The sequence below is a fragment of the Mustela lutreola genome, chromosome 3 (assembly GCF_030435805.1).
Source record: "Mustela lutreola isolate mMusLut2 chromosome 3, mMusLut2.pri, whole genome shotgun sequence".
NCBI classification, from domain to species: domain Eukaryota; kingdom Metazoa; phylum Chordata; class Mammalia; order Carnivora; family Mustelidae; genus Mustela; species Mustela lutreola.
In genome coordinates, this window is record NC_081292.1 from 80,695,759 (window position 1) to 80,712,022 (window position 16,264).

A 16,264-nucleotide genomic window follows, 5' to 3' on the forward strand; every position below is an offset into this window, starting at 1 on the left:
AGAATAAGAAGCTACAGCCTTCCAAAGGATACATTTTAGATTTGCATACATTTTAAAGTGACTATTTTGACTATCATTGAAATCATAGCACTTTTAAGCAGCTGCATTTCTACTTGGCATGAGCATGAACTTTGGAATTAAACAAACAGGGATTGAAATCCTGACTTTGTTGGTTACTCTGTGTGTAATTTTGGATGTCACTTAACTTCTCTGCAATCTATTTCCTTTTTCTGTGGAAGGAGAATAACAATACACACATCACTACTGATATTACATATTTTATTGGTTAGATATAACATTATGTTATTTGCCAAGCTCCTATTCAATTTTTCTTTCGTTTTGTCCAAAACTTCCATGAAAAGAAAATATTTCCAATAAAAAATTGCACTAATTATTAACAGTAAAATTTCTATTCATCTACTCATCATAGGTACTGCTTTAAGAAATTTACATAACTCCACAAAGAATGTACTTATTTTCTATTCCATGAATAGAAACTCTGGTGGGTTGTTTTTAAATTAGTGTTAGAATAAATTCTTATTGCATGAATCATCCAATCGGTGGTAGGACTTCAGAGAAAACTGAACTTCTGCTGCCCCTATACAAAATATCCAAAAGATCTTTAACAAAGATACTCTAGGCTCCAGTTCAGAGTTTTCAATTAAAGCTTCACTTATGTATATATTAAATATTATCCTATCTCCTTTTAGTCTAATAATAATTTGTATTTTTGTATAATTTTAACAAAAACATACCATTAAGCATGAGAATATGATATGTTGTAGTGCTATGTTAAAAATGTTTAGTGTTTTGACACTATGGAAGATACATAATTCATCTCAGAATAGGTGACTCTTAGCTTAGGAAAATATACTTTTTAGGGAAAAGATAAAGTCTCCAAGGTATAATCTGGAAAGAGAGGGAGAATAAAGAAAGCTGGGGTTTTTTGCAGCTGAGTTAAATGTTAGACCAGGAGAGAGAAATTGAGTAACACAGAGACCAAGAGAAAAGGCGAATGTGTGAGGACCCCATGAAGAAGAGCTGTTTAGGCAACATGCCACCCCTTCTTATAGCCATTTTTGAACTCTTCTGCAAAACCTGTGAGTCCTGGAAGCATCTTGTCATTTTGAATATTATGTAATGTCTCCCTCTGGACCATAAGATCTCAGGTGTTTTTACGTGCTATAAGCCTGAGGCTACATTCTGATGCATATTTGCATAGTTTTGCAAATATTCTGCTCCTTTACAAAATCTGCCCTCAAGTTTAAAATCTACAAAGAGCAGCTTGAGTAGGGTTTTGTAAATTAAAATAATTTTCAGGCACACTGGGATATTCATATCCTATATTATCCTGGCACTCTTGGCAAGAGCTCAAAAGTAATTGTACACTACATTAATATTAAACAAGCCCTTTAAAAATCTTTCTGAAGGTAGTGATACAATTTCAGTAGCTTCCCCCCATCCCAGGCATTTATAAATATCAAGTTGGTTTAGTAAAGAGGCACTATTAGAAGGTTTCATCATAAACTGCACCTCTTAAAATAATCTTTCAATATACCATGTAGAAATCCCCAAAACTATGGCATTGAAACAGATGGCACAATTGTGCTATTTAGCACCAATGCCACTTTTGGACTGTTAATTCCAATTATAAAATTTGAATCATGGAGAGGTAGCTTATGCTACTGTGCCCATCAGAAGTGTGTTTTCATAAGGTCACACGTTTCTTGATATTAGCTTATACGGTTGGAGACAGGGATCTTATGACACTTCTACCAGAGCACTGTCCGAAACACAGAAGCTGAGTTTTAGGAAACCCTGGGTTTGCTTCAGGTAATATCAAAGCCTCCTGGGATAGGTCTCAAGAAGTAGGCTGACAGACCCCAAATTTACACAATCTTTCTCTTATTCAAGAGGCTCCTATGAAACAAGAAGGCAGAATGAAATAATGAAATAATAGCAGAACGAAGCTGAAACACAAGATATAGTTTTCTGAAATTGGACAATATAAATAACATCAAAACTTAAAAGTGCTTAAAACTATGCAAGATTCTCCTACAAAGGAAGGGGCACAGCTTAATTAAGGACACAATTTATTATCTTGAAAAGAGAATATTATAGAAAGAAAATCAAAAGATACTAAAGACTTTGAGTACATCATACGCTTGTTTTCTAACCCATCGAAATAATGTGTGTACAATTAACAAAGAGAGTTAACAAAACTTCAAAAATCTTGATAATACTACCAAATTTTCAGAAGAGAGGTCCAATGGGTTTGGCTCCTTGGGGGGTTAGCCCCAAAAGATGCAGAAAACCATCTAAAAGTAGAAATGCTTCTCACCACTTCAGTAGCTCACCACTTCCACTGCAGGCTGGGGAAAAACGGTATGATTTCTCTTATTTTGTTTGGTTTGATTTGGTTGGGTTTGTTTTGGTGGTAGTAGGAGGAAATGAGAAAATGTTAGCCCACCAATAATGGAGGAAAATGTTAATGTAAAAAGGCAAAATTATCACAGTTGTTTTATTAGTTTGCTATAACAAAAATTCCACAGGTAGCTTAACAACAGAAATGTATTTCCTCACAATTTTGGAGGCTGGAAGTCCAAGATCAAGGTGTCCAAGAGGTTTGATTTTTGGCTTGTGGATGTTTTCTTACTATGTCCTCATTCAGCCTTTCCTCTGTTTGTGCGCATTCTTAGTGTTTCTTCTTCTGTTTATAAAGACAAAAACCATATTGTATTAGGGCCCCAACTACATGACCTTATTTTAGTTTAACTACCTCTTAAAATGTCCTTTCTCCAAATACAGTCACATTGTAGAGTACTGAGGGCTAGAAATTCAACATATGAATTTGGGCTTGGGAGCCATAATTAAGTCCATGATGATGGTCTAAAACAATCTATACTCTATCAATAGAGATTTAATACAAGGTGAAGACATAAAGGGACAAAAATAGGAGGTGCACTCTGGGCATGGAAATGTAAGAAGCTCCCGAAACCCACTCCACAGTGCAATTGGTGAAAATTATAAAAAGACAGCCATTTAAATTCTTGGAAATAGTCCTAAGGTAAAATGGTAAATAAAGAAACATTTATTAAAAAAATAAAAACTAGGAGAGGAGTCAAGATGGCGGAGAAGTAGCAAGCTGAGACTGCTTCAGCTAGCCGGAGATCAGCTAGATAGCTTATCTAAAGATTGCAAACACCTGAAAATCCATCGGCAGATCGAAGAGAAGAAGAACAGCAATTCTGGAAACAGAAAAACAACCACTTTCTGAAAGGTAGGACCGGCGGAGAAGTGAATCCAAAGCGACGGGAAGATAGACCCCGGGGGGAGGGGCTGGCTCCCGGCAAGCAGCGGAGCAACCGTGCACAAAATCAGGACTTTTAAAAGTCTGTTCCGCTGAGGGACATCGCTCCAGAGGCTAAACCGGGGCGAAACCCACGCGGGGTCAGCGTGGCCTCAGGTCCCGCAGGGTCACAGAAGGATCGGGGGTGTCTGAGTGTCGCAGAGCTTGCGGGTATTGGAACGGGAAAGCCGGCTACAGAGACAGAGCCGACAGTAAGCTCGCAGCTCGGTGTTACCTTGAACCGATCGCAGGCTCGGTGAGCTCGGAGCGCGGCCGGAGGTCAGGCAGACGGGAGTAACTGGGCGCTGTTCTCTGAGGGCGCACTGAGGAGTGGGGCCCTGGGCTCTCGGCTCCTCCGGGCCGGAGACCAGGAGGCCGCCATTTGTATTCCCGTCCTCCGGAACTCTACGGAAAGCGCTCAGGTAACAAAAGCTCCTGAAAGCAAACCCGAGCGGATTACCCACCCCGGCCCCAGGTAAGGGCGGTGTAATTCCGCTTGGGGCAAAGACACTTGAGAATCACTACACCAGGCCCCTCCCCCAGAAGATCAACAAGAAATCCAGCCGAGACCAAGTTCACCTACCAAGGAGTGCGGTTTCAATACCAAGGAGAGCAGCAGAATTCCAGAGGAGGAGAAAGCCAAACACGGAACTCATGGCTTTTTTCCTGGGATTTTTTTTAGTCTTGCAGTTAATTTGATTTTTTCTTTTTCATTTTTTTTTTTTCTCGCCTTCGGGTAAAATTTTTTTTTTAACTGTTACCTTTTTCTTTTTTAACGATTTTTTACTAGTTTATCTAATATATATATTTTTCTTTTTTACATTTTTCTTAGGTGTTTTCTTTTTTTAAAAATTCTTTTCTTTTCTTTTTTTTTTTCTTTTCTTTTTGTTTTTTTTTTTCTTTCTTCCTTTTTGAACCTCTTTTTATCCCCTTTCTCCCCACTCACGATTTTGGATCTCTTCTAATTTGGTTAAAGCATATTTTCCTGGGGTTGTTGCCACCCTTTTAGTATTTTACTTGCCCCTTCATTTACTCTTATCTGGACAAAATGACAAGACATAAAAATTCAACACAAAAAAAAAGAACAAGAGGCAGTACCGAAGGCTAGGGACCTAATCAATACAGACATCGGTAATATGTCAGATCTAGAGTTCAGAATGACAATTCTCAAGGTTCTAGCCGGGCTCGAAAAAGGCATGGAAGATATTAGAGAAACCCTCCCGAGAGATATAAAAGCCCTTTCTGGAGAAATAAAAGAACTAAAATCTAACCAAGGTGAAATCAAAAAAGCTATTAATGAGGTGCAATCAAAAATGGAGGCTCTAACTGCTAGGATAAATGAGGCAGAAGAAAGAATTAGTGATATAGAAGACCAAATGACAGAGAATAAAGAAGCTGAGCAAAAGAGGGACAAACAGCTACTGGACCACGAGGGGAGAATTCGAGAGATAAGTGACACCATAAGACGAAACAAAATTAGAATAATTGGGATTCCAGAAGAAGAAGAAAGTGAGAGGGGAGCAGAAGGTATACTGGAGAGAATTATTGGGGAGAATTTCCCCAATATGGCAAAGGGAACGAGCATCAAAATTCAGGAGGTTCAGAGAACGCCCCTCAAAATCAATAAGAATAGGCCCACACCCCGTCACCTAATAGTAAAATTTACAAGTCTCAATGACAAAGAGAAAATCCTGAAAGCAGCCCGGGAAAAGAAGTCTGTAACATACAATGGTAAAAATATTAGATTGGCAGCTGACTTATCCACAGAGACCTGGCAGGCCAGAAAGAGCTGGCATGATATTTTCAGAGCACTAAACGAGAAAAACATGCAGCCAAGAATACTATATCCAGCTAGGCTATCATTGAAAATAGAAGGAGAGATTAAAAGCTTCCAGGACAAACAACAACTGAAAGAATTTGCAAATACCAAACCAGCTCTACAGGAAATCTTGAAAGGGGTCCTCTAAGCAAAGAGAGAGCCTACAAGTGGTAGATCAGAAAGGAACAGAGACCATATACAGTAACAGTCACCTTACAGGCAATACAATGGCACTAAATTCATATCTCTCAATAGTTACCCTGAATGTGAATGGGCTAAATGCCCCTGTCAAAAGACACAGGCTATCAGAATGGATAAAAAAACAAAACCCATCTATATGTTGCCTCCAAGAAACACATTTTAAGCCCGAAGACACCTCCAGATTTAAAGTGAGGGGGTGGAAAAGAATTTACCATGCTAATGGACATCAGAAGAAAGCAGGAGTGGCAATCCTTATATCAGATCAATTAGATTTTAAGCCAAAGACTATAATAAGAGATGAGGAAGGACACTATATCATACTCAAAGGGTCTGTCCAACAAGAAGATTTAACAATTTTAAATATCTATGCCCCCAATGTGGGAGCAGCCAACTATATAAACCAATTAATAACAAAATCAAAGAAACACATCAACAATAATACAATAATAGTAGGGGACTTTAACACTCCCCTCACTGAAAGGGACAGGTCATCCAAGCAAAAGATCAGCAAGGAAATAAAGGCCTTAAATGACACACTGGACCAGATGGACATCACAGATATATTCAGAACATTTCATCCCAAAGCAACAGAATACACATTCTTCTCTAGTGCACATGGAACATTCTCCAGAATAGATCACATCCTCGGTCCTAAATCAGGACTCAACCGGTATCAAAAGATTGGGATCATTCCCTGCATATTTTCAGACCACAATGCTCTAAAGCTAGAACTCAACCACAAAAGGAAGTTTGGAAAGAACCCAAATACATGGAGACTAAACAGTATCCTTCTAAAGAATGAATGGGTCAACCGGGAAATTAAAGAAGAATTGAAAAAAATCATGGAAACAAATGATAATGAAAATACAACGGTTCAAAATCTGTGGGACACAACAAAGGCAGTCCTGAGAGGAAAATATATAGCGGTACAAGCCTTTCTCAAGAAACAAGAAAGGTCTCAGGTACACAACCTAACCCTACACCTAAAGGAGCTGGAGAAAGAACAAGAAAGAAACCCTAAGCCCAGCAGGAGAAGAGAAATCATAAAGATCAGAGCAGAAATCAATGAAATAGAAACCAAAAAAACAATAGAACAAATCAACGAAACTAGGAGCTGGTTCTTTGAAAGAATTAATAAAATTGATAAACCCCTGGCCCGACTTATCAAAAAGAAAAGAGAAAGGACCCAAATAAATAAAATCATGAATGAAAGAGGAGAGATCACAACTAACACCAAAGAAATACAAACTATTATAAGAACATACTATGAGCAACTCTACGGCAATAAACTTGACAATCTGGAAGAAATGGATGCATTCCTAGAAACATATAAACTACCACAACTGAGCCAGGAAGAAATAGAAAGCCTGAACAGACCCATAACCAGTAAAGAGATTGAAACAGTCATTAAAAATCTCCAAACAAACAAAAGCCCAGGGCCAGACGGCTTCCCGGGGGAATTCTACCAAACATTTAAAGAAGAACTAATTCCTATTCTCCTGAAACTGTTCCAAAAAATAGAAATGGAAGGAAAACTTCCAAACTCATTTTATGAGGCCAGCATCACCTTGATCCCAAAACCAGACAAGGATCCCACCAAAAAAGAGAGCTATAGACCGATATCCTTGATGAACACAGATGTGAAAATACTCAACAAAATACTAGCCAATAGGATTCAACAGTACATTAAAAGGATTATTCACCACGACCAAGTGGGATTTATTCCAGGGCTGCAAGGTTGGTTCAACATCCGCAAATCAGTCAATGTGATACAACACATCAATAAAAGAAAGAACAAGAACCATATGATACTCTCAATAGATGCTGAAAAAGCATTTGACAAAGTACAACATCCCTTCCTGATCAAAACTCTTCAAAGTGTAGGGATAGAGGGCGCATACCTCAATATCATCAAAGCCATCTATGAAAAACCCACCGCAAATATCATTCTCAATGGAGAAAAACTGAAAGCTTTTCCGCTAAGGTCAGGAACACGGCAGGGATGTCCATTATCACCACTGCTATTCAACATCGTACTAGAGGTCCTAGCCTCAGCAATCAGACAACAAAAGGAAATTAAAGGCATCCAAATCGGCAAAGAAGAAGTCAAATTATCACTCTTCGCAGATGATATGATACTATATGTGGAAAACCCAAAAGACTCCACTCCAAAACTGCTAGAACTTATACAGGAATTCAGTAAAGTGTCAGGATATAAAATCAATGCACAGAAATCAGTTGCATTTCTCTACACCAACAGCAAGACAGAAGAAAGAGATATTAAGGAGTCAATCCCATTTACAATTGCATCCAAAACCATAAGATACCTAGGAATAAACCTAACCAAAGAGACACAGAATCTATACTCAGAAAACTATAAAGTACTCATGAAAGAAATTGAGGAAGACACAAAGAAATGGAAAAATGTGCCATGCTCCTGGATTGGAAGAATAAATATTGTGAAAATGTCTATGCTACCTAAAGCAATTTACACATTTAATGCAATTCCTATCAAAGTACCATCCATCTTTTTCAAAGAAATGGAACAAATAATGCTAAAATTTATATGGAACCAGAAAAGACCTCGAATAGCCAAAGGGATATTGAAAAAGAAAGCCAACGTTGGTGGCATCACAATTCCGGACTTCAGGCTCTATTACAAAGCTGTCATCATCAAGACAGCATGGTACTGGCACAAAAACAGACACATAGATCAATGGAACAGAATAGAGAGCCCAGAAATAGACCCTCAAATCTATGGTCAACTAATCTTCGACAAAGCAGGAAAGAATGTCCAATGGAAAAAAGACAGCCTTTTCAATAAATGGTGCTGGGAAAATTGGACAGCCACATGCAGAAAAATGAAATTGGACCATTTCCTTACACCACACACAAAAATAGACTCAAAATGGATGAAGGACCTCAATGTACGAAAGGAATCCATCAAAATCCTTGAGGAGAACACGGGCAGCAACCTCTTCGACCTCTGCCGCAGCAACATCTTCCTAGGAACAATGCAAAAGGCAAGGGAAGCAAGGGAAAAAATGAACTACTGGGATTTCATCAAGATCAAAAGCTTTTGCACAGCAAAGGAAACAGTTAACAAAATCAAAAGACAACTGACAGAATGGGAGAAGATATTTGCAAACGACATATCAGATAAAGGACTAGTGTCCAGAATCTATAAAGAACTTAGCAAACTCAACACCCAAAGAACAAATAATCCAATCAAGAAATGGGCAGAGGACATGAACAGACATTTCTGCAAAGAAGACATCCAGATGGCGAACAGACACATGAAAAAGTGCTCCATATCACTCGGCATCAGGGAAATACAAATCAAAACCACAATGAGATATCACCTCACACCAGTCAGAATGGCTAAAATCAACAAGTCAGGAAATGACAGATGCTGGCGAGGATGCGGAGAAAGGGGAACCCTCCTACACTGTTGGTGGGAATGCAAGCTGGTGCAGCCACTCTGGAAAACAGCATGGAGGTTCCTCAAAATGTTGAAAATAGAACTGCCCTATGACCCAGCAATTGCACTATTGGGTATTTACCCTAAAGATACAAATGTAGTGATCCAAAGGAGCACATGCACCCGAATGTTTATAGCAGCAATGTCCACAATAGCCAAACTATGGAAAGAACCTAGATGTCCATCAACAGATGAATGGATCAAGAAGATGTGGTATATATACACAATGGAATACTATGCAGCCATCAAAAGAAATGAAATCTTGCCATTTGCAACAACATGGATGGAACTAGAGCGTATCATGCTTAGCGAAATAAGTCAAGCAGAGAAAGACAACTATCATATGATCTCCCTGATATGAGGAAGTGGTGATGCAACATGGAGGCTTAAGTGGGTAGAAGAAGAATAAATGAAACAAGATGGGATTGGGAGGGAGACAAACCATAAGTGACTCTTAATCTCACAAAACAAACTGAGGGTTGCCGAGGGGAGGGGGTTTGGGAGAAGGGGTTGGGATTATGGACATTGGGGAGGGCATGTGATTTGGTGAGTGCTGTGAAGTGTGTAAACCTGGTGATTCACAGACCTGTACCCCTGGGGATAAAAATATATGTTTATAAAAAATTAAAAAAGTATTAAAAAAAAAAAATAAGAAAAAAAAATAAAATAAAAAAAATAAAAACTATTAAAACTTAGTAAGAACAGCAAGAGTCCATGGCATTTGAACCATGGCCTATTTTTCCTTTCTTTCTCTCCTTCCACTAAGGTGAAAATTCCACTCTAGATGCAGGTACCAAGAACACAGGCCTCCTTCTCTCTCTAGTAACCTCCTGGGATGGTTAAGGTATCTTCCTGGGATGGGTAGGATGTCAGCACTTGTCCTCTTGCTCTCAACAACCTGGGACAGAAGCTAAGTTCCAGAAGGGAGCAGCCAATATAGGGTACTCTCCGCTTTCACCCAGTCCTCATCTGTGGGATGGAGGCTCTACCTCGGTTGCAGACATTGAAAATACTGGGACCTGGATATCTTTCAGTTCATCATGGCTCACAAGGTAGAGATTTTTCCCCACGGAGAGACAAGCTAAGAGGACCAGAAGTGACTCTGCCAATTGTCAAGAGAAAAACAAAGTTTAACTTAGAAGGGAACCCTAATATGATTATAGCAATCTTCTCATCATAAACAATGCATGTCAGAAAAAAAAACGAGTAACATTTTTAAAGTGCTCAAAGAAAAAAAAAGTCAACAAAGAATCCTATATCTACCAAAGTTACCTTTTAGAAATGGAAGCAAAATATAGACTTTCCCATATAAACAAACAGAATTTGTTGATAGCAGACTTACCTTACAAAAAATACTTAAGATTAAGTTCTTCAGACTGAAAGCAAGTGACAGTAATTTGAATTCACATGAAAAACAAGGGCTCTGGTAAAGGTAATTATGAATCTATAAAAGACAGCATAAATGCATATTTCTTCTCATTTTGTCTCTTAACTGTTCTAAAAAACTGATTATATAAAACAGTATATAAATGACTATGTTGTTGGACCTATAACATAACAAAATATTTGCCCAAAATGACACAAAAGGGAAAAATGGAAGCAAAGCTGCATTAACCTAGGGAAATGACCACAGACAGTAACTCAAAAGCTCAGGAACATATGAAGAGATTCAGCAATGGTAACAAATACGATTAATATAACAAAAGCTGCAAATATGTACTTACTCGCCTTTCCTGTCTCAGCTCTTTAAAAGATATAAAATTGTGTAAGTGGATATTTGTAACCATGTATTGTTGAGTTTGTAATATTTATGGATGCAAGATGTATTACAATAATACCACAGAAAGCAAAAAAAAAGAGAATAAAGGAGCAACATTCCTATATCTCATTGGAATTAAGTTAGTAAAAATATGAAACTGATTTTTATAAATTAAGATGTATATCATAAGCCCTAGAGCAACCACTAAGGAAATAACTCAAAAAATAGTGAAAAAATAAATAAATAAAAATGGTACATCAGAAAATATTCACTTAATGCAAAATAAAGTAGCTAGGTAGTAATAGGGGAACAAAAAAGATATGAGACATTTGAAAAATAAAATAAAATGACACACATAAATCTAACTATATCAAAGTAACATTAAATGTGAATGGATTATATAATCTAATCAAAAGGCAGAGTTTGTCAGAGTAGATATTTTTTTTTTAATTCAACTATGTCAGGCCTATAGGAGATACACTGTAGATTCAAAGACACAAAAATTTTGACTCAGAATGAAAGAAGGGACATTACTTCCAGCCTTATATAAATAAAAAGGATTATTAAAGAATACTATGAACAGTTTTATCAATAAATTAGATAAATAACATGGATGAATTTCTAGAAAGACAAAAAGTACTGAAACTGACTCAAGAAGAAATAGAAAATCTGAATAGGCCTATACCAATTTAGGAGATTAAATTAGTAACAAAAAAAACCCAAAAATCTATGTTTAAAAAAACATGCAAGCCCAGATAGCTTCATTAGTGAATTCTACCAAATGTTTAAAAATTAATACTAATTCTTCATAAACAAACCACCAGGAAGGAACACTTCCCAACTCATTATATGAGGCCAGTGATTACCCTGGCACCAAAACCAGACAAAGACATCATAAGATGTCTAAGAAAACTATAAACACATAAGAAAACTACAAAAAATATATCTTATGAATATAGATCCAGAATTTTCAACAAAATACTAGCCAGCTGAATTCAGAACCATAAAAGGCATTATACACCATGACAAAGTGGGGTTCATCTTAGTAATGCAATGTTTTACCATCTGAATATCAATATAATATACTATAACAAGTGAATAATAATAAGATTGGCTGAAAGCAAAAAGAATGAACAACTCAAGTGGAAACCACCAGATTTTTATTTTGGTTGAAGTTCTGGTATTATTCACATTGTCTGGTATATAAATTTTTTTAAATAATTATAGAATAACGAAACTTTAATTTTTGGTGTATATACAGCAGGGTTTTAAGCTCAGGGCTTCTCTACCTAGCTGTTTTTCATGCTCTATATTTATTAAGCAACTACTTCATTTCCCATCTTATCTCTCTTTTAATACTTAGACGTTCTAAACAAAATAAGCTGCCTTAGCCTATAAACAGTTATGGGTACTTCCTGACAGTGGTTTTTTTCCTTTTTTCTTCTTCAGTATCAGATGATTTCCTCTTTTAAACCTCTAAAATTCCATAAGAGCTCCCTGACGTCTTATGAGATTTTCATCATTAAAATACCATTTTGCCCTGGGGCTAATAATACATTATATGTTAATAAAAATAATTTTTTAAAAGACCATTTTGATACCTTACTCTGTGCCTTTCAAGGCAAGAAAATGGCCTAATTATTTAAAAATTGTGCAAAAACAGAAGAAAAGTTATAGACACATAGCCAAGTGCTTTTTCTAATTGCCTGCACTAAGAATGGGCCAACCAGGCTTCCCTTTAGCTTCTCCAGCCATAGGGACCCACCACAGAAAATGATGGACCTAAAAGTCATTATCCATAAAAGAAGGAAATTAAAAAAAAATGCTGGGGAGACATTTCTTTTGTTCTTGTTATTATGAGATATTTCAGACATGCCAAGAAATCTTGAGGATAATTTAATAAATACCCATGTATCCTGAATCCAGCTTAAGAAATCAGATTTATTTCACATTTTGTTCTTACATTTTTTAACATTTATTTCATTTGTTCACTGGCCTTTATTTTAATTGTATGACAAGGAGTCTGAAAATACACCTGGGTAAGAATGAGAATCAAAAGTTCAGGTCACATTCTTTGGCTGAAATTTGGACACATGTTCTTTTCTCTTTTGTGCCTCAAGCCAAATGAAATCTTTTTGTCATAATTGTTATTAGCTACTATGAGCTTTTATTTTTACTTGCTCTAAAGCAAACAATCAAAAAATTGCAATAAGAAATACTTTTAAAATCAGTCTGTATAAAACTGTTAAAAAATCTGACATATACCAGCGAATGTACATTAAAGGAAGCTTTATTACTGTTAATTACCTTTTTAATATTTTTAGGCTTCTTTTGTCACTCATTAGATATTCAGATAAAAAAATGACTGCACCATCTGATTATTTTTATAAATGCATATAACATTACAATATGATACAGAAAATAGTCACTACTCATTTGGGCTATTTTTAGGCTTTTTGAATCATGGGATACCCCGGTTATGGCCAACTTCAGCCAGCAGAGAGACAGTATTGTTATTTTATGATCCAGGCACTTCTCAACATTCCAACAGAAAGAATGAGTTTTGAAGTATAGCCAGTTCTGATTGTAATCTAATCTGGAAGCTAAAATAGTCATTTAAGTGTACATTAAAAGCTCTTGTAAAATCATCTTGTCAGAAGCAATTGCAGAAGTTAAAGCGAAGTGAATTTACATTCCAATTTATGAACATTGGTTGGTTTTATCTTGGAAAATATTTCTCTGAGACTCTTAAAATACTTTCTCTGTGAAGAGTTGTGCTTCAATAAATTGGAAATGGTCCTTCTAATTATTAAATTGTTTCATTCTCTAATCTAGTGTATATGCCATGTTTATTTTTTGAAGTATTACAGGTGAATTGTAGGAAATTTTCTTTTAAACTTTGGAAATGACCCAGAACTATGACTTATCCATTGCTATCCTTATAAAATATAACACTTGGTAGGAGAAAAGGATTCAGAGACAGACTGAACACATTTTCTCTTTTGTTTCCTGGAAAAAATGGAGACGGTGACGTAAAATCAGGGTAAATCATTCACTATCTATTGTTCAATCAGAACAGAAGTGAAAAATCGAATGTATGTGTTACTGTGTCAGTCTGTGAGGGCTGCCCTAACAAAATACCACAGCCTGGATGATTTAACAACAGGAATTTATTTCTCAGAGTTGTGGAAGCTGGAAGTCGGAGATAAAGGTGTCAGCAGAGTTGGTTTCTCTGGAAGCCTCTCTTTGGCTTATACAGGGTCATCTTCTCCCTGTGTCCTCACGTGGTCTTCCATGTGTGTGCATATGACTGATGCCTTTCTGTCTGTGTCCAAATTTTCCCTTTTATACAAGGCCATGTTGGATTAGGGCCCATCCTTGTTACCTCATTTTTTTAGATTTTATTTATTTATTTGACAGACAGAGATCTCAAGAAGGCAGAGCAGCAGGCAGAAAGAGAGGGGAGCAGGCTCTTCCTTGAGCAGAGAGCCTAATGCGGGGTCGATCCCAAGACCCTGAGACCACGACCCGAGCCAAAGGCAGAGGCTTAACCCACTGAGCCACCCAGGCACCCAGTTATTACCTCATTTTAACTTAATTACCATTTTAAATACCCTGTCTTCAAATACAGTTGCACTCTCAGGGACAGGGGGTTAGGGCTTCAACAAGTGAATTTGGGGGACCCAATTCAGCTCATAACAATTATATAACACTTGTGCAAAGCCCAAACTCTAACCGGTTTACAGAGGCAGGGCACTCATTCATGGTGCCACTTTCTGAAAGAAGCCCTTTTATTTTAATTCAAAATGATGATTTTCATCCTTGTTTTCAATTCTGATTCGATGTTAACTATGCTAGCTGACTCCAAGAATCTGCTAAGTATTTACAGAAAGAGAAATAAATTATTGGATATTCAGCTAAAAAGAAAGCACTCACCTTGATTTTCTAAGTCTGCCAATTTTAGACTCAAGCATGTCTTCTGGCATTTCTGAAGTGACTTTGGCTTCTGTTAATAATAGAAACACTGCTCTGCTAACAGCAAACAGTTCCAATGACCCCACTAGCAGACTAAAATTACTTCAAGTCACAAGGCGAGGTGACCAAGCATGTGGAACCCTAATGTCCAGGTTACAATTTCATCTCCAAGAATAAGCTGAGTCCTGCTTCAGTGAGCTTAAGAGATACCAAGAGTCTGCCTTTTGCTTTGACAGTGTTTTCTTCAGTTGGACTCAAATTTAAATTGAATGATTCTAGTCCTTCTTATACCTATAAAAATATTTTTTATTTTTATTTTCATGAATGTAGAAATGCAATGTTATATACAATGCATTTAAGGAAATCGTGTTATATCCCTATGGCTTGGGAATTTATTACCATAGGAATTCTGTGACTTAAGGGTTTCTTGAATAATTCATACTCTAGCAGGTTCTGGGGCTCAGTGGTGAGCTCAAGGCCTGATATAAAAGAAAAGAAGCCCCAGCACAGAACTGTCCTGGGAGGAATGTTATAAGACTTTGCAAAGCCATTCACCCTCTGTGTGAGGAGAGAAAAGCAATCTGGGCTGAGCACCTTCTTACAAGGCTCATGCTAGATTGTTTTCATCTTACCTGTTCATTTCTTCCTCACAAGCTCAGAAGGCCTTTCTTTCTTTCTTCCTTTCTTTCTCTCTCCCTTGCTTTCTTTCTTTCCTTCTTTGTTTTGTTCTGTCTTGTTTTTGTTTTGCCTTTTTAGGAAACAAACTCAACACTGTTACTTTCCTATTAGCAAATAGCTCATAAGTGGAAATACTAAAATCCCATCATATGGTCATGGTCCATCAAAACCTTGGTATTTAGGTGCCGCATGCCTTCAATTAGGTACAGGAGAAAATGTCTGGCCCCTACTGGCCATCAGAGCGTGACAACCTTTTGTGAGATGTCCTGTCAACAACTACTTAGGGAAACCTAATTAACACTAAAGAAATTATATAGTTTTTTAAGTTTTTGAGAATATAATTTCAAACAAGAATGTACACAAGTTATTTTTATAAGAGTAAACTTGTCTCAGAAGAACAGTTTCTAAGGGCTTAGTAGATAGTTGTTGAGAAAAAGAATAGAGATGCTTTAAGAAATGGGTAACAGAGACTGAGCTTGTGAGGCCAAACTCCACCTCTCTCTCCCACTAAATATGTGGCATTGAGTAGGTTATTAATCCTCTGTGCCTCAGCTTTCTTATCTGTAAAATGAGTATAACACTAGTAGATGAATGGATAAACAAATAGTAATGCATCCAGACAATGGAATATTATTCTGTCCTAAAAAGAAATGAGCTATCAAGCCATGAAAATGCATGAAGGAAGTATGCATATTATTAAATGGAGGAAGTCAACCTCAAAAGGCTACATGGTATATGATTCTAACTATATAGAGACAGCCCAACTATGAAGACAGTTAAAAAAAAAAAAAATTAAGTGGCTGACAGGGATGGAAAGAGAAGGGATAAAACAAATGAATATAAAAAGGAGTACCTATCTCAGACAGCCTGCGGGGAAGACTCTACATAAACCACTAGAATTGCCTGGGGCACAGTCAGTGCTAGAGATTCTTACTACTATTATCACTTCTGTGCTAACAGCCTGAAGAAGAGGAGCTATCCCATCTATTAATCCGGCAGACT

The 16,264-nt window shown here is 37.1% G+C and overlaps 1 long non-coding RNA gene across 4 annotated transcripts in view; it reads right to left on the reverse strand.

Moving 5' to 3' along the window:
• Positions 1-16,264, reverse strand: part of LOC131826845 (uncharacterized) — a 210,681-nt gene that overhangs the window by 53,619 nt on the left and 140,798 nt on the right. For 3 of the 4 annotated variants that reach the window (XR_009351775.1, XR_009351776.1, XR_009351778.1), the window contains one exon: positions 272-2,710. This is a non-coding gene — a long non-coding RNA (uncharacterized LOC131826845). Of the gene's footprint in view, positions 1-271; positions 2,711-16,264 lie in introns of those variants that run through there. The other variant, XR_009351777.1, reaches the window with a different exon arrangement.